This window comes from Sus scrofa, chromosome 9, assembly GCF_054392235.1.
Source record: "Sus scrofa isolate SSC_HxYL_T2T_F1_AM1 chromosome 9, Sscrofa_HxYL_maternal_Yorkshire_Landrace_v2.0, whole genome shotgun sequence".
NCBI classification, from domain to species: Eukaryota; Metazoa; Chordata; class Mammalia; order Artiodactyla; family Suidae; genus Sus; species Sus scrofa.
This window is the reverse complement of record NC_139391.1, coordinates 60,101,207-60,122,234: the sequence shown is the minus strand read 5'-3', so window position 1 is coordinate 60,122,234 and position 21,028 is coordinate 60,101,207. Positions and strand designations below refer to the sequence as shown.

General features: G+C 47.7%; 1 protein-coding gene and 1 long non-coding RNA gene across 2 annotated transcripts in view; one reads left to right on the top strand and one right to left on the bottom strand.

Moving 5' to 3' along the window:
• Positions 1-21,028, top strand: part of OPCML (opioid binding protein/cell adhesion molecule like) — a 1,104,108-nt gene that overhangs the window by 293,930 nt on the left and 789,150 nt on the right.
• LOC146399946 (uncharacterized) lies at positions 399-11,892 on the bottom strand. Its single transcript, XR_014816785.1, has 3 exons — positions 11,530-11,892; positions 1,332-2,247; positions 399-1,123 (listed from the first exon to the last, which is right to left on the bottom strand). It is a non-coding gene; the product is annotated as an uncharacterized LOC146399946 (long non-coding RNA).

Here is a 21,028-nt window from a genome sequence, read left to right as displayed (position 1 = left end):
CAGAGACCTGTGCCACCCCCCCCAACCCAGGACATGCAGGTCCTGGGTGCTATGTGCTCTCCATCCTGAAACCTAATGATTCCAAAGGTTATTTACACCAACAACTCCTTTAAATCTTTTTTTTTTTGTTTGTTTGTTTTTTTTGTCTTTTCTTTGTCTTTTTGCTATTTCTTTGGGCCGCTCCCGCGGCATATGGAGGTTCCCAAGCTAGGGGTCTAATTGGAGCTGTAGCCACCAGCCTACACCTCAGCCACAGCAACGCGGGATCTGAGCTGCATCTGCAACCTACACCACAGCTCATGGCAACGCCAGATCCTTAACCCACTGAGCAAGGCCAGGGATCGAACCCTCAACTTCATGGTTCTTAGATTCGTTAACCACTGAGCCACAAAGGGAACTCCCACTTTAAATCATTTTAAGTGAGAACAACAATGAAAGTGTAAACACTATTGTTAAATGTTACACTTCTCAAGACATCTTTTCCGCAAGAAGCTTTCCTCCAGACTGCTATAGGGCATTTCTCAAAGCGTCTCAACACAAGAAGTGGACTCCTTGTCATCCCAGATAGTCTAACAAAGCAGGGACCTTGGTGCAGGTCTGGCAGATCCTCCGTCTCCACAAAGGAAGACTCATTTGAGCTGGTGTTGAACCTGCATCGATTCCTGACTCCCATTGTCTGCTGTCTTTCTCTGAATGATGCATCAAGAAGACCAGGCATTCATAAGGGAGGAAGTTCTTCAGGGTCCTCAGCAGGTATCTTTATTGGCATAGAGCCAAAGAGTGATACCATGGTGGCTGTTGAGCTGGGATTCTCTCTCCTAACAGTGTCACCTCACACGATGTGTTCTGATGTTGCAGGAGGGGAGGCAGCTTGGCTGGTGCTCACACAGGGGTCCTTGCTCTTTGTCGGGAATGTGTTTGATTTCTTCCTCTGCTCATCCCTCCATTTCCCTCGTGCATTTTATTTCCCTTCTTTGTTCTCCTTTCCCTCCCGCCACACGGATGTCCAGTGCTAGGGCAACACAAGTCATCACCTGCCTCAGTTTTCTGGTGATAAGCTGGTCCAGGTTGGTCTCTTACCACGGGTTCCTTGCCCCCAGGAATGTCCTTGGGAAGTGCGGCTCTGCAGAGGAAAATACAAAAGCACAAAATGTGGCCAACAGATTGTGCAGAACTATTTGTAGGGAAAGATAGAGCGGTTTGGTGGGGAAAGGAATTCTTCGTGACCCCGGAGGTGGCCGGCTAAAGCTGCGGAGCCCCTGAAGCATGAAATTTGATTGCTCTTATCGGGGTGCACAGCTCCTGATAGCTGCTGTTGGTCATTCAATTACCTGGCAACCTCACTGAAGACGGTGGCGGCTGTTCCAGCGACGTCGGCTTGCAACTTGGGACTTCCTTGGGCAGAACCCTTGAAATGGCAGCAGACATCCACACCATGGAAATGTCTCAGCCGGGGAACCCCTGGGTGCTTTGGCTGCTCCCAGCAGAGGATTGGGGCTTTCCTCGCCTGTCACATCTTGTGGGCTCCCTCCTCAGGACGGAGAATCCAGAATGGCTTGGAAAGTTTCCAAGGTGGTTCAGGAGTTTGGAGAATAAAACCTCCCAAGAAAGGCTAAAGAACTAGCATTATTTAGCCTGGAGCAGATAGGCCAAGAGTAATTAAATAGCTGTCTTCAGGAGTTCCCGTTGTGTCTCAGTGGGTTAAAAACCCAACATAGTGTCCGTGAGGATGCAGGTTCAATATCTGACCTTGCTCAGTGGGTTAAGGATCTGGCGTGGCTGTGGCTGTGGCAGAGGCCAGCAGCTGGAGCTCCAATTCCAACCCTAGCCCAGGAACTTTCACATGCTGGTTTGGCCCTAAAAAGAAAAGAAAAAAAAATAGCTATTTTCAAACATGCAGACCGAAGACTTAGGGTGGGAGGAAATGAGCAGCTACTTGTTCTGCCCTGACACAAGACTGCAGATGCTGTGGCTGCTGGGTGACCCAGGGACCAGTTCTGTCCCGTAAGTGATCTTGTGACCTTGGGCACCTCCCTTAGCTTTCTGGGCTTCGCAACAGGTGGGCTGCTTCACTTCCTGCATTTTTTATGATTTCTTGAGTCATTAGGTTAAAATTGCAGGTTAGACTGAGAAACTAGCTGGTTAGATTTTTCACTGGCTGGTGTGGTTTTGCCTAGAGATAGAAGGAATTGCAGAGTTATCCTCCAAAGTGGTTTTTAGGGCAATTTCCAATATATTTCGTTAATCCTAAAAAAAAAAAAAAAAAAAAAATGGAAACTGGAGTATTTTTGAGGAAACGGAGGAACAGGAATCTTCAGAGAGTTTGGTCTTAGGAGCAATATCAGCTTCCACTAAGAAGGACAAATGGCCAACATTCTAAATTCTTTCTTATACCAATATTCCCATTGATTTATCATCAGCAAGCATCTATCTGGGGATGTTGCCCCTCTCAAGGTCAATGCTGACAGCAGTTTAGCTCTGTAGTCATTTCAATTATCCAACACGAAGTGGGAGTTGAGTGCAGAGGACTAGCTGCCCTGGGGGCTCTGAGGCTTGTCTGAAGTGGGCAGGCTGGTGACCAGGTGGGTGACATCCCTGGGGATGCTGGTTATTACCTGCAGGGGAGGAAAGACTGCCCCCACCTTTTAAGTTTTATAACTTGGGCCTATGCATTAAGCTGACAAGGGACAAGTGAAGAGAAGAAAAACATACAAATTTTACTTGATGTTAATATTTCTTCATGACCCTAGGGTCTTCATAGAAAGAAATGGAAACTCCAAAGAAGTGGTTAGGTCCAGGGATTTATATAGGTTTTTAAACAAGGAGCGATAAATTGTGGGGACATGACAAGACAAAGTGAAACGGGACTTGGGCTAGGGACAGTAAATTCTGGGACAGTGACAAGGAAACTAACATTTGGGGGAACCTAAAGGAAGATCAGGTTTGTTTTAGCGGGTCGGTCTGTACAGGTCCATTTCAATGTGACTCCAAGTCTCTGGTGAAAAGAATGTCCTTCCCTTCCTGGTCCAGGGACATCTTCTTGTGCGAAATGTCATGTCCTGCTTTTAGGTAGAAAGGGGGAGGGGTAGAGAGGCCTTCCTGCACCTGCTGTTTCTCAAGTGCCTTCAGCTCAAAATAGCCAATATGCTAAAGTGGCGTATTTTGGGGTGGCATGTCCTGAACCCCTTCACATCCTTCCTATGAAGGATGGTGCAGCAGCTGGAGATGCAGCTGCATCTTCCACCTCCCTGTCCCATCTCCCTATCCGAAAGGAAGTTCAGCATCTCTTTTGGCCCACAGTTTCTCTAAATACATTTCCACAGCAGTTGCTGTTGGTCTTCTGTCAAAGAAGCTCAGCTGCTAGGCCATCCAAGGTGGCCCTGCCCAGGGCTGCCTGGGGACAAGGCCAGGTGGACCCAAAGACTGGCCCATGTGCCCAGGTGTCCTGACAGTGGAAGCAGGTGTTGGTTAGTGGAGTCAACAATGCTCCCCCCTTGATGAGTCCCAACTACAAAGGCAATATATCCTAATTAACTGCAAATGCCTTGCTCATAAAGCTGTCAGCACTGGGCTCTAATGTCTGTACTTTTAATGATGCATTTGATGAGAAGGTAATTTTATTCACTTGGTGGCAGTTGGACCTGTTTGGTGAGGATCTCTTTCCCCACCTTTTGTCTCTTGTTGGGAACATTTATAAAATCACGATGTCCAAAACTGTCTAATAAGTAAAGAAATGCATCTACAAAGCTCTGTTACCATGTCCCCTTGACACCAGCCTCTGTGTGTATTGTGTTACATGATAGCATATGGTGGAGAGTTTTTCTAACTTCTCATTGGGGTCCACACCTGGAATCTCTTCTTTCCCAGCCTAGCGTTCTCTCCATCCAAATCTAATGATTGACTAACCTGGTTCTGGTTCAAAGCCTGTTGTGTGCTTTGGTCAGCATCCCTCTCTGGGACCCACAGGGGTCCAGAGGGAGAAGCCAAGAGATGGGACACGGCAGCTGCCCCAGGGATGGTGAGAGTGGAAATGCGGACCTGACCTCTAATCCAGGCCTCAGGCAGGGATGCCCTTGAGCTCCCCCTACATCTCAGGCCCCAGTACCTCCAGGTCATCTCTGCACCAGGAAGAGGGCTCCCTTCCCACTTCATCTGGGAAGTGCCCGTTCCGTGCGTCCACTAACATGCCCTTCATCCTTTGTTCACCAAGCCTCTCCATGTGTGCACCGTGTGCCGGCACGGCTGGGCCCCACAGACTCCATGAGGGACTTGGGTCAGATGCAGCCTCAGACATTCTTCTAATCTGACGACTAGATCCTTTTCCCCCATTTTGGATAAAAACCTTAGCAGGGAATTTTTATGAAATACGAAACATAGCCAAGGCCCTGCCCTCAAGACCCCAGGGAGAAGGCTGAATAGGTGAGAACCACACACAACGGGCAGCACAGGAGATGCTAGCTGCGCTCAGGAAAGGCCTTTCAGATTTACTAACAGGATGGAACACTGAGATGGGATAGTCTGGGAAGGCTGCTTGGAAGAGGTGACAATAAGGAAGAGCCCTCGGTGTGTCAAAATCTCGATTCATCATCCTCTAGGCTTTGGGCTCAGAACTATTTTCCAACAGTGAAGACAGTGAAATGATTTTAACTGCAGCCGAGCATCCTGACCTTGCCCCGGGCAACCTGGTAACAGCACCTTTTAACAAAAGAAAAGCAATTAAGCAGGAGCAGTCAGGTCACCTGGGCCTCCTTTGCTGTCCCTTTAGTGCCCAGGGCTCTGCTCCCAGCTCAGACCCTCCCTGGATGCAGCTTCTCCAGCTTTCTGGATTTTTTCTCAGAAGAAGACATCTGGGGCGAGGTACAAAACTTACTGAGAATTACGGGGTGCCCCTGGGACACTTGTGCTCTCAATTGAGACCTCAGCCCATAAAAATCTGCTGAGACGTGGAGGTTTGGCTTCAGAAATTAAAGGCTGTCACTTTACCCTGATTTCCTCTTCCTGGGCCTGCTCTCCAGGCCCAGCCAGAGGCAGAGGAGAAGGGATATTTCACAGTGACAGGTTTAAACGGCCTCCATGTGTGAGCTGAAATCATTTTTCATGTGAAGCCTCTGGAGCTTGTGCTGAGGGGCCCTGCAGGATTCAATCTCCCTCCATAAATTCCTGGGCAGCCCTGTGCTGCTGCCAGGCAGCAGAGCCAGTAGGAGGGGTTTCCCAAGCCTGGGGAGGGAGCAGACAGTGGCTGGAACCCCTAGAAAGGGAGGGCCCCTGCAGGGCAGTGTGCCCTGGGCTCCACACACATACCCACGGCCAGTGCTGGGCACCCATGGGCAGCTCAGGGCCCGACCGAGGAGCAGAGTGGACTCTGAGAGTGAACTTGACAGTCGTGGCTGAGATTCCGTTTCCTTGATGTGCAGCAGGAAGAGAACTGGAATTAGACACAGAAAACATGGGATCTAGTCCCATTTCCTTTAGGTGCTTTGCCATGTGACTTTCCCAGTTTTACCTTGACAATTCCAGCTTCCAGATCTCCCCTGGGGCTGTCTCAGCTTGTAAACCAGGGGTGATGGTGCCTGCCCTGCTCACCTCCTAGTGGTCCTTGGAGGGACAAGCCCGTGGTTGATCTGAAGGTGCTAATACAATGCAGGGCTTTAAAAGGAGTGGCATTCATCCCACTGTCACCACAGCAACTGTAGAGGCGGAAAATTGGGATGGGGTTCTATTTACCTAATTTGCTATTCTCACAGCGAGACTGTGAGTGCCAGACTCCTTAGCACTTACTCAGAACCATCACTATAACTAACGAGTGGGGTCCCTCCCACCCCTGGGGCAAATGTCCCCCAATAAGATGAGAACCTCAGCTCAGGTGCTTAGAACCCCCAGCCTGGCCCTCCAGGCACTGTCCCAAGGGTCCAGGCAGGAAATGCCCCCTGGATCACAGTCTGCCTCAACTTCCCTTTGCAATGGCTACAAAGCCCAGCTTCTGCATCCTGAGAAGTCTTGGATGGAGAGGTTAAGTCCAGTTCTTTGCCTGGATCCTGATGCAACTGTGCCCACTGCTCCCTATGAGGAGAAGAAAGCTGTCTGAGGGAGGTGGGGGGCCTCCCAGCCACTGCCTGGCTTTGCTCCACAGCTGCCCTTCGTGCTGGTGGGTACTGAAATTCCAGACAAAGCCACAGGGAGCCCAGCCCAAGGCGAGGGGGTTGCTGGATGGAAAACTGCCTTTTTGTCTTTCCTCACTTTAAAATCCTATGATTTTTTTGAGAAATTCTTAGCTTGCTAGCTGAGCTTCACAGCCACTGATATATTTAAACTTTCAGTATTAAAGATCTCAGGAGCCTCTCCCAGGAGGAAATTATCTCTCCAGTTCCAGAAAGGCAGGTGCCCTCTGGAGACGTGTGTGATTCGTATCCCAGCAAAAACCTCGCTCTTTTCAAACTGGGAGATGGCAGTACACAGGCCTATTACTGGAAATAGACGCACTTATGAATTTCAACAACCTATTAGTGGTGATGATCTGACAAAATCATGAGAATGGAGATATTTGGGTGCACAGCTGACAGATGATTTATGTGCCAAGATGTCTCGCGGAAGAGCGTGTCTCCAAAGAGGGCCTTTGGGAGACAGACGTGTGGGTGCAGCCAGGTGGCTGGGGGTCCCATCAACCGACCCAGGGCTGCCCCCAAGGTCATGGGGGGTTGCTCTTCGGGCCTCTGTAAGGCAATGACACAGAGAGAGCTGTGGGTTCAGTTGGGGAGAGCTTGTGAGAATGGACCCCTCGCTCACTCTGCAGCTCTTTGACATGGGTTTGAGCTGACACAGGCAGATCAGACAAGGTAGATTTCTTCTCAGATATTATCATTCCACTGCAATTGATAAAATGAAATGTACTTGGAACTGCGATCCATCCCAGCAAAATTGGATCATGACAAGGTGGCTGGGGACCCTCGGGGCATGCCTGGATGTGGGCCCTACTGTTGTTCCCTGCCTGATGGCCTGGGGGCTCCTCTGGGCTGTGGTGACTGTGTGTCCAACCTCTTCTCCCTCCCCCTTCCCCAGGGCAGAGTTTCCTAGACTGTTAGTGCCCTCTCAAGCTCCATCTGTAAGAGGAAAATTGAATTGGTCCCATTAGCTTGATTTTAGTTGTGATGGAGCAGGTAATAGACTCCAAGCCTGCTGGCATTTAATCTAGATGTTAAAATATCACATGCGATTGACCTACATCACTGCCGTGGCCATAGAGAGCTGAGAGTCCACAGGAGGGCCACGGGCAGCCTTGTGGGTCATCAGAGATCCCACTTGTGAAACATCTGGTGAATAAGGGGAGATGATCACCTAGTCAAGACAGAATTCCCTTGGGGGTCCAAGGAAGAAGTTGGGAAGAGAGTTTGTCATAGCTGGCTCTTTATAACCATCACCATTCAAGTGTAAAGAGAAGGGAGCTTCGTCCTGGAGTAAACACACAGGTTGCAGCATTTTAGAACCAAAAATTACAGCTCAAGAACCACGCCTATAGCACGGGGAACTATATCCAATCTCTTGGGACAGACCATGATGGAAGATAAGATGAGAAAAGAAATATACATATTTATATTTACATAAAACTAGGTCACTTTTCTGTATAGCAGAAATTGACACAACATAGCAAAAAAATTGTACTTTAATTTTAAAATGTAATAAAAAATTTTTAAAAAAAGGAAGATAGGAAAAAAAAAAAAAAGAACCACTGTTGCCTGCCTACTGCCGGGACTATCCCGTGCCTGCCTGCCAGGTGTGAGGGTGGTGGGTGGGCTGAAGGGAAAGGGAGAGGGAAGGGGAATGTGCAGACTCAGAAGTATTTGTTGAAGGAACCACAGGGTTGGTAGAGAATTTTAGGTACGTCCAGTCTCTCTATCCCTGAGCTTAATTATCTTACCCACAGAGGGCTCTACAGATAACCCACCAAGTTTCAAACTCCAGCTTTGCCACTTAATTACTATGTTAACTTGGTGCAAGTAACTTAAGCTCTCTGTCCAGGTTCCTCCTCTGTAAAACATCCTAATGAGATATACTTCATAGAGCTGACTGTGGATTAAACGACTTTTTGCATGAAAGCTCTTTGAAGCATGCTGATATCTATTATAGACACAAGTGTTAATTGCTACTATTGTTAAATGATGTTTCCATCTTGCTTTTCATTATTCTGTTCTTATGCCTAATTAAGACGTGAAACTCCACCTTATAAACATTTTTCAATCTCTTTTCTATAATTTAAGGCTCTTTTTCTTATACTGGACTCAGGGAGATAACACGATTACATTATCAAACTCGCCAGGGGGCCGTAAACAGGTCTCTGTCCTCTGCAGGCTTTGGTTTGGTTTGGTTGTATACCATTTGGAGACCGAGCTAGACCACTTCTAGGGGGCTCTCTCCATGCTGCTGCAGTGGTTGTGGCCCCAGTAGCTGCAGTCACACAGGGCACATATTATGTTGCCAGGCACCGGTTGACATGCTTTCCTTGGGTTAACTCATTTAATTCACCCAATAATCCCATCAAGGAAGTTTATATTGATGTCTTCACCCTAAAGATGAGGAACCTGAGGTCCAGAGAGATCAGGTCACTTGCTAAGGTTACCCAGCCACTAAGTAGAAGAGCCCGAGTTTAGCGCTAGAAGAGAGACCACAAGCCTATGGAACAGAATCAGAGCTTCTGTGGTTTTCTGTTACCATGGTTTTACGAATTTTCCTGAATGCAGGGTGACTCTAGAAATCAGACTATCTCTACTGGCTTTATATAGTGACCTGACCGTGGCATCAAAGACTATTTTCCAGCCATAAATAGCAAAGCGCATGCTTGCCAAATAAGTGAGAGAATATTTGCTACTGTGAAGATGCCCCAACAAGCTGAGTTATTATTTCTGTGTCATGATTATAACGAGAATAATGTGCGTTTATGGAGCACTTCGTGTCCCCCAAGAACTTCATGGCCGTCCTAATTAGGCAGCCTGTTGACACATCCTGGAGGGATGACTACAGACGTTTATTTCAGCGCCTCCACCGCCTTGAAACTTAGAAGTGCCTGGAGCTTGGGATGGAGGCTCAGGGAAGAGGTATGGCTGACAAGGATCAGCACCTCATGTGCTGGAAATACAACACTTGATCCGATTCTCTCTGGACTGTGTAAATCAAAAGCTAATTACTGGGAGGGCTCCATTTGTATTTTTATTGCTCTATTTACATTTTATGAAACCATCTGGTATCATTAATATGCTCAAAGTCAGTTTTGTTTTATTTGTAATTTTACAGCAAAAGAAAAAGGCTCCTTCTTCCTCAAGTGGGAGAGACCCAGGCCTGGGGGAAGGAGGTGGCCAGCATGGGTGCCCTGAGCTGGGATGGTGACCATTGGATTGGCTCCTCAGGCCGGCAGCATCTGGGCTGGCTTTGGGGATGCTGGCGGCTTTCTGGCACGCTTGGTCCCTTGGAGGGCGGTGAGGCACTCTGAGCTGAGGGATAATCTGCGTCTCTGGGACGCGGTAACTTGTTAAGAGTTGTGCAATGACAGGTTGAGGAACAGGAGAACAAGCCCACCAGCTGCCCTTTCCGGGCACAGAGCTGCAGGGAGTCAGGCCAAGATGCTACTGCCTCCAACCGGCCCATCTGCAGGGGCCACACACAGAGAGAACCCTCAAGCCTCTTGTTCTGTTTCTTCTGTCCAGCTTGCCTAGGACACAGCCCAGTGGCCCCCGCGGCGGTGCTCTGGGAGATCAGAAACCATCTCCAGCTCCTCTTGGCTCGGGGACTAATAGCAAAAGGCTGCTTCCCCATCTCAACCCAAAGTGAGCAGCTGCTGGAGGATTACAAAGCATTGGGCCTTCTCGTTTTCATTTTAAATGTTATCTCAGCTGGGCAGTTCTTGCAAATGAGCTCTTCTCCCTCCCCTTTCTCCCTGTTTCCACTACGCACCGTTGCCACCCTGCGCTCTACCCAAACACAGGCAGGCCAAGACCAGGGCTGACCAGTGGGGCACATTAACTAAATTGCAGCTTGCTGGCCATGTTGGTGGGGTTCCCAGATTGACTTCCTCTGGCTTAACACTTGGATGCTAATGGCAGGAGCTGGTGGGTCAGATGTGGCAGAGGGACAGCTTTCAAAATCGAGATGCAAGTTTTGCAACCAGGATCCTCCGGTTTAGTCTGGTTCCTGGACCCCCTTAAGTAAGTACAGGATGGGGGGTCCTTTTTTGTTTAGTTTGGTTTTGTAACAATGGAAACATCTTTCCATCTGCTGCAGAGAAACTTGGACTTCATAACTGTGATCGTACCCTGCAGGGTTCAGAAACACAAAACATAACCTTTCATTGATTCTGCTGAGGAATAACCATCTTTCCTTTCTCTAAGTGCTCCCCGGTGCTGTTCCTTCCCTCTGACCCTGTCTCCGTGGTTTCCTGACGCTGCTTCCTTCTCCCAGCCCATTTTTTCTCTGCTATGAGATGGGAGCGGAGGAAGGGTCAGAGGCTCGGAGGAGGGAAAAGAGACAGCTAAGCAAAACAGGGCAGAAATACTGTGCCTTCTGCCAAGCAATACCATTGCTTGGATCTGGAGAGAAGGTTGGGTCCTTCCTTATGGCTCCAGGTCCTGCTCCCTTCAGCGCCTTCTGGTTTGTGTCCCAGAACAGTCAGAGAGACCTTCCTGCACAAAGCAGGCTGCGGCCTGAAGCCCTTGCCATGGGCGGGAGGTGACTGAGGACAGTGGGGAGGCCGCCAGCCTGCCGAATGGGCATTGGAGGGCAGAGGACTTCCTTCCAGAAAGACTTGGTCTGGTGCTCCATGAAGATGGGCCCTGAGCTCTTCTCTCCTCACCCCGTGAGGTGCGGTCACCCACTCCTGCCTTGGCTGGTTTGGGCTAGTTTCCCCCCTCTTGGCAGGACACTGCCCTTTGTTCTGATGCTTGTGGACTTGAGGGAGGGGAAGGTCTGGCTTTCCCCAAAGGCCAGGGGCTAGGACCTGGGGAGGGCCCATCAGGTGCTGGAGGATCCAGCCTTTGGCTCCTCCAGCTGCAGTGCAGCCCCTTGACGAATGGCGCACACTGAGTCCTAGCTCCCTACCTCCACGCATGTCCGTTTTAATTCTCCCCTCCTCTGCTTGGCATCTAGTTTATTTTGTATGTAAACTGCTGATGCAAATGTTCAAAATAAATTATGCTGAATAATAGATGGAGACGTCTACATAATTTATTACGCTGGGGGCCAGGCAGAACTGGATGGTCTGTGTTCAAGTCCTTGGCCCCTTCTCAGCTGCTTACCTCCAACGTGCTCATCGCCTTCATGCTAGAAGCCAAAAGAGCTGGGTGTCCTTGGCCCAGGGGGTCTTCCGTGGGGCACGTATCTATCCCCTAGCACGGATTCAGGCCCCCTGGCCAGCAGCAGCCCACCCATGACATGGCCAGAGAAATGGTGTGTTTCACCCACCCCACCCCCCAGCCCCTGCCTCCCCGCCACTGCCCCTCTGAGGTCCCTTTCTTGTTCTTTCCTTCATACCTGCACCCTCTGGCTCACCTTCACTGGCATCGCAGTCATTCAGGGGCTTCTGAATTCACTCAGGCCCCCCTCTTCCCTCTGGTCACCCCAGCTGTGCGCATCCACAAGCTGGGAGGAATCTTGAGTTAATGTCCCTGAGGAAATGCAATGACTACTTGTCACACATCCAGGACTCCGAGGTCTGGCCTGTGTTGCCCTGACCTTGGGAAGCTGTGGGTTGGAAGGAAGTGAGCTGAGCTTGTGTGGATAATGGGGAGGAGCCAGCTTGCTTCAGCTCTCAGACCCCAGGAGGCCAGCTCCGCCCCTGAAAGGCCTGTTCAGGAGAGGAGGGCAGCAGTTCCTTCCCCGCCCTCGGTGTCTGCTCTGATCATCACGGATTGTGACATGGCTCAGGTCAGAGCCTCGGTCTGATGGGCTATCAGGAAACCTGAGTTGTGTAATTATGAGGCCAAAGGCATGTCGGTCAAAACTTGTCTACCAACGTGTGAACAGTTCTCTGTGACAAAGCAGCTTTCTCAGTGTCGTCCTGTGTGCTGTCATTCCACCCATGCCTCAGGGTGACTGGAGGTGGCCAGTGTCTTCCCTACGTGGAGGTATCCCCCTGCCTTTGCACACATGGGAGGGTGCTGGCCTAGGAGCTGTGACCCAGGGGTGTGGATGCTGTACCAATGCCTGTGATAGATGAAGCTCTGTGCTGGCACGTGCATGAGACTTATTTCCCACCTTCAACAGCACTGGGAGCCAGTGTCAGCTCCCTGCTCCAGAGAAGGAAACTGGGGCAGACCAACAGCTTTGTTCCAATCATGGCCAGTGTGTGTAGGAGAGGGGGGCTCCGAAAGCAACAGAAAGGACTGGGGAGCAGGAGGTTGCTGTGCTTTGGGGAGCCAGGTTCCCTTATAGGAAACAACCTGCTCCTACCTGGTGGTTCAGCAAACTGGACTCCTTCCTCCCAAGGCTGGTCACCTTGTCCCCACGCCACCAACTGCTGCAACCTTTTCTGTGCCGAGCTGCCAAGGGGCAGGTGACAGTGTATCTCCAGACAAAGGCTCAGAAGTGGTAAACAGCCAAAGCCTCGCTATGCTGCGTGAGCCAGTGTGGCCGGGACAGCAGCTGCATTCGAGAAGGCCTTCTGAGCATTATAACGATGTTTTGGGATCTATAAATGGATCATGGGTTCAGACCATGACAATAGTTGCTGAATGAGTTCAGATTCTCATTTCCAACAGAACTGATGGAAGGGTGAGGCCACCTTCAGATGAGTTCCGTCCACTTTCCCATCTGTGACTCACCCACAAAGCCTAGGGGTCTGTCACTGCTAAGCAGAGAAACCACCAGATGGAAAAACAATCTTGTAAACAGATGACAATGGGAGCTGGGGCTTTTGGACCAGGCAGGGGGTGGGGGGTGGGGGGTGGCTGTTTATGCATTTAGAGGTTCCTATAGCTCCCTCAGCATCTGCACTTAAAAGTGGAGAAGGGGATTTGTGAGTGGGTGGTCTTTGCTGCTGGAGACTTTGGGGTGAGAATTTAGGGGTGATGGAGGTGAACTACCTAGCGATTTTAAGACCTCGGGTAAGAAGAGCCTCAGGCAGACAGGAAACATCCAGCCTGTGCTCCCTGCAAATCAAGGGGGACCTGCATCTCAAGCCTGCTTCTCATCTGGATGGCAAGGGGATATTCAAGCCCCCCCCCCCACCTCTCCTGGAGGTTCCTGTGTGATGGCTTCAGGCCCCAGGGATTGAAAGTGCAGTGGGGGTCACCCACGCGAAGTGAGGAACCTGTTCTTCAGAAGAGGAGCAGGAACTCCGGCATTTCTCTGCCCTTATCCAGTTTTAGTTCCAAATGTTCTCAGGTTAGTGCCTCCAATGCTGCTCTCGATGATAAATCCCATGGGATTCATGTGCAAAACTTAGTCCCGCACCCCCTGCTCCTCTGGGAGACTGGGGTACCTGGCATCTGCCTGTTCAACAAGTGCTCCCATGGGGACCAGGTGGCCTGACCCGCACTGGCCTTCTCTCCCAGGGTTAAAGCTGGGAACACCCTTCCATGCCACACTCCACTGCCAGCTTCAACCTCCCAGCTCAGGAGAGTCTCAGCGAAGTGGGGATGGAGGCATATCCTAATACTTGGTCAAGGATTAAGGGCCCAGACTGTCAAGGACACAGGCTGACACTGAACAGAAATGGTGTCATTGCAACTGCCTTTGTAGCAGCACCTGACTGGCTTGTGCAGGTGGCAGGATTCCCACCTCTGGCACTACTGGAATTCTGAGCTTGTAATTATCTGGTGGGGAGGGGGGATGTTCCATGCATGAGATATTTTGCAGCATGCTGATCTTTGCCCACTAGACACCCCCGGCCCCCAATTGGTACAACCAATGAGTTCTCCAGATGGCACCTCTGTCCTGCATGAGGCACAGTTTTCTGGAGCCTCTGACCACTGAGCCGGGTTAACCTCAGCCTTCTCCTTTGAGGCTACTTAGAGCCAGTCCCTTGTGTAAGCAGCAATAATGTCACCCAGGGGCTATCAGAAATGCAAGTTTTCACATCAGACCCAGCCTGACTGAATCAGAATATCTGGCCACAGGACCCGGAGTTAGGTTTTCACAGTCCTCTGGGATATGCTTATCCATGCTAGGACTCAAGAAATACTGTGCATGCCAGCCACTTGTCATGTAGCTACTGGAATCTTTAATTAACCGAACTAAATTGACTAACACTACAACTTCCGTTCCTTGGCTGCTCCAGCCACATTTCGAGTGCTCAATAGCTGCTAATACTGCATAGGACCATTCTAGAACATTCTTATCACTGTAGGAAGTTTGGCTGGACTGCACTGTTTTCTGCCACTCTGAAGTACTGCCAAAATGTGGACGCCTCCAAGAATCATAAGACTGTCACTTTTGCTATCAGCCAAGTTTTATGGGATGCGCACTGGCTACCTTATGGTGGTGTGTAGCTAGATATAGAAGTGATTGGGAGAAGCACATTTCTTTCTTTATACTTGCAAATAGCATAGATTAAAGCCCTTACCTCCCCAGAGCCTATTTATGGAAACAGTCAAGGCAACAGGGCAGAGAAGCATGACGTTTGGAACAAGGTGTGTAACAGGGAGCAGGCCTAAATCTTATGTTAAGATGATATATTAGGCAGGAAAATAAAAGCGATCCCAGGTTCACCTATTAACTGCAGGGGTAACAAAGAGATAGAGGCATGTGGTGTGAGGTACCTTTCCAGGCTCTGGGATTTTTGGTAGCAGTGCTTCTATGAAGGGCCCCGGTAGAGCTGATGAACTCAGATGAGCACAATGCCAAAGACCTCTGAGACCTCTTTGCAGGCTTCTCACTCTATCAAATCCATGAACAGAGAGTGCGGCAGCTCCAGAGGAAAACATGATGATCCTAATGGTACCAAACTTCCAGGCAAGCCCCAGAAGGTAGGCCATTGCATGCCTGCTACTACGTCTCTGCCATGCCAGCTGCAGACATCACTAGTTAATCTTTCTACTCTTTCCTTTGGATCCTAGAGGCAGACAGTACTAATCCATCCAGGTTTACACTCATGGGAGAATACCAGTTCACTGTCTTTGTCTCTGAGGAACTCATATTCTCTTCCTGGCCTCTGTTTCTTTTTGGAAAGCTTGAACACACCTTTTCTGGACCATGGGATCCTGCACAGCCTTTTTCCTTTAGTGACGTAAGCAGTGTTCTTGGCTTCCTGAAGGTGGTCACTTAATGCTTTCTGTCCTCACTCCCTTCTATCATCAAACCCTCTATTTCAGCACAAATGTAATTTGCCCTCCAAAAGTAAGTTATCAGGAGGCACAAGTCACCATCAGAGGTACTTCTGGATTGGGTTTGAGCTGTTTGATTCCAAGTTGGGTTATACCAAACCTGAAATCATCTAGAATTTATTCTCAATAAAAATAAAATAAAATGTAAGAAAGATGCCTCCCCACCCCAGCCTACAGTGGTTGCAGCAAGACCTCCTTGGCAGTAACCCAGTCTTGGGTAAAACTGGCTAGATGGGAGAAGCCTGAAGCCTCTGCCAGAAAGCCCAAGCTGTGTCGGGCTTTGCAGGCTTTGTCCCAGCCTTGATCAGCTCCCTGAGGCATGCTGGATGAAGGCTTCACTGCACAAGAAAATGTAAAAGGCACTGACCCCCTCAGCCTGCCTGGCATCTGGCCAGCCCCCACCAGCCAGCTGCCATCAGTCCTTACTGGGTTGGCAAGGTGACCACAAGCCGACCCCTTCCCCTGGTCACTTCTCTGGTCCTCCGTCCTGTGAAAAGCATCCTCTTCTTGATACTCCTATTCCCCACACCCCATGCTCCACTGTGTTTAAATTACAGGTACTTGAGAGCAGAAGAGCAGCAAGTGAACTCCCAAGAGGCTCATCTATAGGGATCCCAGGGTCCATGGGCTGAGAAAATGATATCAGGTCCCTCATTCTACCTGTGGGAATGGAGAAGAGGAGTAATTAAAAAAGAGGTTCCCTAACCAGCAATTTGTTTATGGGAAATCTTGGGGCCAGCCACGGACCTGGAGCTGCAGACTGGGCCCTGGAAAATATAGGCAAGAGAGACTGAACAGGTTGACCAGAAAACAGAGGGACAGTGTGTTTGGTGGAAGTGGGCCTCAGACCTGAAGGTGAGGGGTGGTCCTTGTTCTCTAAAAGAAAATGACCAAGTGTCTATGAAGAGGAGGGATGTGTGTAGTAGTTGATTTGGGTGAAAAAGTGAGTTATCCACACAGTCTGTAGATTAAACCAAGCCAAGCCAATCCACATGCCCTCATTAGCTCTATTTCTAAGACATACAGACACAGTATTAACTTCTAGCTCTGTACATATTTGTACAATTATTTGTATAATATATATTTATACACAGACAACATATCCCTATTTATATATAAATTACCTATATACACATACATCTATGCATATGAGTACATATAATTTGTTAATTTATATTTTGCAGTAACAATATTTGACTGTAAAATATTTGTTCATATAAATAAGCTTATGTACAAATTACTATGTGATAATCAAAAAGGCATAGTCTTTGTATTCAGATAGTTCTCTTGAGTCCCAGTTCTGTCACTTAGAGAAGGTGTTCCCTTGGGTGGATTATTTAATTGAGCCTTAATTTTCTTTCTGAAAGTAGGAGTAATGACACATATACATTTCCTACAGATGTTATGAGGAATAAGATAACGGATATAAAACATACATGTAGGCGATAAGTGGTAGATATAGCTATTTATGTTATAGTATCTCTGCTACTCTAACTGGGTGAAGGCTGGATCTCTCATTTTCTTGGGTGGGTTGTGGATATCAGGGCTGAGCAGGTGGTGACTCTATTTGAGGCCTTCCAAACAAGTCCATCATTGTGTACCATCTAATACGCTCTTAAGGGACTTCTTCTAATTGGGTTGCTTCCATGGTGAGAATAATTCATTCCTATGCTCTGCCTGGGCAATTTATTGGAGGAATTCCTTGCTGAAATAATAAAACACCAGGGTGCAGGTGACATCTTGTAGAACCCAGTTCAGGGAGGTGGGTGTCAATGCCAGACAAAGGACACTTGCCTACAAAAGCCACCCCTGGAGGGGGTGAGCTCCCTGTCACAGATGAGGCTTCAATAGAGGCAGGGCAAGCCCACGTGGGAATTCACATGTCAGGTGTGGGTTGCACTATATATTTTCTGGGGTCTCCTTGCAACTGGAAAGCCCCACATCCTATGGCTTCTGTTTGCAGTGTATTCTGAATGCGGTGTGCTGTGGTTTCTGGGTTACCTGCTCACCTTTCTTCCATCCACCTCCCTCCCAGTGGCCTCTATTCATCAGTTACAAGGCCCTGAAGGAATCCAATAGTAAGGAGGTGAGATTACATTCTGAGGAAATGGATAAACTGAAATGGGGCTGGGATTGAACTGAACCGGGCAGCCAGCTTCATTTAATGGCCTGAGCAAAGTCTGATTAGGGAAAGGCAACCATCCAGAACAGCGGGAGGACAGCTTGCTGCAGGCGGACCAGAGGCCCTCTGCACTCTGGCATGGCCTCACTGCCAGGCCAGCTCCCCTGGCGATCAAAGGACACGGGCTGGTGCCATTCAGCCTCTGCATATCAGGTTCTCCGGGAGCTTCCTTCCAGATTAATTTCTTCCCTCAGCTCACTAAGTGTACCCACTCCAGGCCTGTGCTGACGTGGCCAGCTCCCCAGGGGAGATGGGAGAGCATGGTACAGCAGGCCTGGGAACAGAACAAAGCACTCACTGGGCGTCGAGATTAGAGCCCAGAGTGGTGATGGGACATCAGGAAAATGATGTGCAATGTGCATTAGGAACATCCCAGAGACCACCTCGCCACCTGCCAGGACGGGCGGTGAGCAAACAAGGAGAGGGAGATGGCATGGCTGCAGTGGTGGACGTACATCTGTGGTTGCTAGGATGCCAGTCATTTGTAGCAACATGGATGGACCTAGAGATTACCATTCTGAGTGAAGTAAGCCAGAGAGAGGCAAATACCATATGATATCACTTATATGTAGAGTCTAATTAAAAACGATACAAAAGAACTTATTTCTAAAATAGAAACTCATAGATTTGGAAAGCAAATTTATAGTTACCAAAGGGGAAATATGGAGGGGAGGGATAAATTAGGAGGATGCAGTTAACATATACACACTACTGTATCTAAAATAGATAAACAACAAAGACCTACCATACAGCACAGGGAACTCTACTCAATATTCTGTAATAACCTATATGAGAAGAAAAGAGTGGATGTATGTATGTAACTGATTCATTTTGCTGTACAGCTGCAACTAAGACTATATTGTAAGTCAACTATGTGCCAATAAAATAAAAAAATGATTCTGCCCCAGCTCTCAGTGACCTCATAGTCCCAAAGAGTTGTGACTATGGGACTGCAGTCTCTGCAGTTCCTAAATCCTCCCTCAGTGCACCTTCCTGTCCCTGTTGGTCTGTTTCTCCCTCTCTCTCTCTCTCTCTCTCTCTCTCTCTCTCACACACACACACTCACACACACAATGACCTTTTCTTGAACCCTTTTGGACCTCTGAGCCATCATCCTGGAAGCAAGGACCTTTATACCCCTGAAGCTTTTCCCATCTGTAAAAAAGGTAGAAATATTTAGAGACAGAATGAGGTGTTTTCATGTCTACAGCAAGTTCAAAGATGTATGCTTATGCCATTCCAAAGGCAGCCTTGGCAATTTTCACATGAAAGATGTCACAGAAGTTTGAGGTTCTGTAATTATCTCTTTATGTGCTGTGGAGGCTCAATGAGGAGGCTAGAGATTGCCTCATTTGCTGGCGGTATAGCTGTTCATAAGTAAGCGTAATGTGACACACACCCTATATTGGTTCATGGGGATGGGAAAATTAGTTATGTCACATCTGAAAGCCGCTTTACATTCATAGGTCATAAACTGAGAGGAAAAATAACCCAAAGTTTCGGTATTCAATTTGTTTACTCTGAGCCAAATGCAGCCTCTTAAGCTGATGAGAGGAGGATGGAAGAGATGGAAAAGGCTTTTAGGAGCTCACTTTAAAAGCTCAAAAGGTGTCTGGGACATTAAATAGCTGTTAAAAGCTCTAGTTGGATAATTTAAGTGTAAATGAGTATGAACTATATGGATTAAATTTGCCTTAAAACACCAGTCTGAAAAATTAAAGAAAGACTATTTGAGACAAACAGTTTGCCTTTTTTCAAAACCTGAATGTCTTGAAAAAATAATGTCAGAGTCTCAATGAAAGCTAAATGTAGTCAGATTTAACTGTCCCTAATGATGTCCCCATTAAAAGCTACAATTCAGCAATAATTATGCCCCCATTAAAATAAGTATATGTGTTTATACACACACCATACAAAGTATACAGATTCAGTCTGAGCTTTTAAAACCTTTTTCTGTCATAAATTATATATACGTATATGTGCAAAATTTCAGCTTGTGAATCTGAAATCATAGATTAGAAAAACCTTTAAAATTTGATATACTGGTTCATTTGATCCTTGGGGCTATGTGTTATAATAATTAAAATTGGAATATTATCCCTTCGTAACATATTTAGCCCCCAAATCATGATTAAAACTCCTCATTTTGCTAAATTAAATTGTGAAGAATGTCTGTGCTTCCTTCTGAGGACAGTCATATTTTGAAATCACGGGACTCTGAAATACCAAGTGTTCAACCCTAATTGTAACTTGTACAGCTGTCTTTCTACATTGTCTTCCTTCTGCAGGGAGGTTCCACATGAAAAACATCTTTTTAATTATTCATCATCATTACTATCATTATTGCCCCAGAAAGGCCATATTTTACTTGATTTTTAATATAGTTTTCTTTAGTATTTAAACATTATGAGCAACAATTGGCAAATAAATAAATAAATAAATAAGGTCTATGATGAATGTCATGTGCTCTCTCTTGCCCCAGTTTTTAGAACATGGTGCCTTTTCTTTTTCCTTAACTCATCAGGGTTCAAAGGAAAAGGAATTGAGCTCAAGGGATGAGCAAATGGGAGCATGGAAATGCCTAGGACCTTGCCCTAGGCTACGGAGGCAGCTGCGGTGGTATTCAGCTGGAAAATGATTTCCTAGCCTTTCTAGTTTCAGTGTTCCATAGCAGTATGGCACTAAAATTTAAGGTGTCTGGCCTGATATCACTGACATGATTTTTAGAGATACCATCAGAGTAACTGTTTGATGTGAGGTTGAAAATGTTACCGTGAGACGCACATGTCATCTTAGCATATGGAAATCCACACTAAGGGGCTATGACATGAAATCACTCTCTTTCTTAACAGTTGTGGGGCTTGATTGGGTCCAAAGTGCCTCAAACCCTCTAGGCATCCGTGACCTTCACGCCACTGGTTCAGGTGGCCTGTGTTGTTTACAATGGCAGTACTAAGCTAAGCCTAGTCCGAAACCATAGCCTGTATGAAATCATGGTTTAATGTGCAAGTTGCCCCTTTAAAAATATTCACTAAATCAATACACGAGTGTGTCTAAATTTCCATTCATCCATATACCGTCTAAAATTACTGTGCATGGTAAATACCCCATAATTTCAAAAACACTCGTCTAGCCTATTTGTCTCAGAGAATATCTTTGATTAAATCCAATTAAATTCAACAGACATTGGCCTGCTGTCTGACAAGATCCAGTAGACCCTGGGGATCCAAAGGTCAAAAATACCCATTTCTTATATTTGAAGGGCTTTGTTGCCTCCTTATATTCTGGTAGCAATGTAATCTCCTGTATCACTTGGCTTTTCTTTTATGATAAATTATCCCTGAAGCTTAGTGATTTTAAGCAGCAAATGTGTATTATTTCTCAGGGAGCCTGTGGATGGGCTGAGCAGTGTTTCTAGTCCAGGCCCCGGAGAGCTGATCAAGGTTTGCTGGAGGCTCAGCTGGGCTGTATGGTCTCATATCTGGCTGTCAGATGGCATCAGCTGGGGCCGTGGAGAGACTTGGCCCCACTGCTTTCCTCGTCC